The sequence below is a fragment of the Solanum tuberosum genome, unplaced genomic scaffold (genome assembly GCF_000226075.1).
Source record: "Solanum tuberosum cultivar DM 1-3 516 R44 unplaced genomic scaffold, SolTub_3.0 scf00265, whole genome shotgun sequence".
Classification (NCBI taxonomy): domain Eukaryota; kingdom Viridiplantae; phylum Streptophyta; class Magnoliopsida; order Solanales; family Solanaceae; genus Solanum; species Solanum tuberosum.
The window spans coordinates 761,332-763,262 of NW_006239189.1; positions in this window are offsets into that span (position 1 = coordinate 761,332).

A 1,931-nucleotide genomic window follows, 5' to 3' on the forward strand; every position below is an offset into this window, starting at 1 on the left:
TTTCCTTTAATTCTGATTAAGTAGTATTAATAGGAGTGGATAGTACTTGTAAGGCATAATTTGAATGTGATAGCTCAATATAATTTTCATTTCCCCTTTCATTCTCTCTCAATTTCTCCCCTGTTCTTCATCCTTCTCTTCATTCTTCTTCTTTCTTCTTCTTATCTGCATTTCACACCCTTGATACCTTCATTTTGGTATCAATTGGTATCAGAGCCAGGTTAATCTTAAGCTATGGGACCACGAAAAAATACTGAAACCATTCCTGAAGCAGCTGAATACAATGTCCAGGAGCAATTTGAGGATTTGGCAGCTCAACAGTTGGATCTACGTTCTGTTATGGATGAGCGACATCAGGAATTGAGGTTGGACATGGATCGTAGACAAGTAGAGCTGATGCGATTAGTCCAATCACTGAAGGACTCTGTTGATGGGATGCGACTGCACCAGCAAGCCAAGGAGAGAGGTGCGGCTTCGAGTTCAAGTGAACCACTACCAACTGTTGGTCATGGAATTTTGGGCCCCAATCCATTTCATGCTGGTAACCATCGTAATCACAATTTACTTTTTCCTCGTTTCAATGGAGAAAATCTGAAAACATGGTTGTATCGGATAGATCAGTATTTTGCTGTAGATGAAACTCCAGTAAATCATAGGTTAAGGCTGGTAGCCATGAACTTGGAAGATGAGGCTTTAGCTTGGCATCAAGCTTTATTGCAGTGTAGAGATCCACCTAATGTAATTGGGTGGGATGAGTACTTAAGGGCAATAACTGAAACTTTTGGGGATGATTTTGCTGATCCTATGCTTGAACTTAAGCAACTAAGACAAACTGGAACAGTAAGGGAATTCCAATTTGCATTTAGTAGGCTTTTAACACAGTGTAATCTCACTACTGCCCAAGCCATTTCCTGTTTCTTAGGTAGATTAAAGGATGAGTTGGTCGGGACTATACTGATGCATGAACCACAAACCTTGTCTAAGGTGTTTAGGTTGGCTAGATTAACTGAAGCTACTCAGCTAGCTAATGCTAGATCTCAAAATAGAGCATCGGGACTACAAGGAGGAGTTGTTAAGAGGCAACATCAGGAGACCATTGTTACAAGGTCACAACCTATCAATTATAATCAGGGGACTCGATTGACTTTGCCATCTTCTACCGGAGGCAGACCTAGGAGAACTATATCCCCAGCTGAAATGCAGGCAAAAAGGGCTCAGGGGTTGTGTTATTTTTGCGATGAGAAGTACAGCATTGGTCATAAATGTAATCTTCCTAAACAATTATTTGTTTTAGAGATGGACAGTATAGAGTTAGAAGATCTAGAACCTGAACTGGAATCTCCAGTTACTGATAACACGTATGGGGAAGGTGAAACCATAGTCGATGGTGCTAATCCTTTGATTTCATTGTGTGCCCTTGCTGGAATTCAGGGTGCTCAAACTATTCATGTGAAGGGATATAGTGGTAAGAGACCAGTTCAGATATTACTTGATGGAGGTAGTACACACAATTTTATTGATAAAGATTGTGTGAAAAGGTTGGGATGCACTGTTGTTCCTACTCCCACGAGCTATGTGAGTCTTGGCAACAATGCTAAGGAGACCACAACTGGAGTAGTTAAGGACTTTGGGTGGATGCTGCAGGGCATTACTTATCAGTCGGATTTAATAGTGTTCCCTATTGGTCGATATGATATTGTTCTGGGAGCATTGTGGATGAAGACATTGGGTCCAGTGACCATGGACTTTACAGAACTTACTATGTCCTTCAATCACCAAGGAAAGAAACATGTACTTAAGGGGGTGCATGAAGATTGTAGGCTGGCTAGTTCCAAAGCTGTGAACAAGTTATCAGGAGATGAGGTTGAATTATTCATGTTACAAATGTTGCCAGTTATGAATGGGGAAATCGTTGTGGGACAGAACTTTGC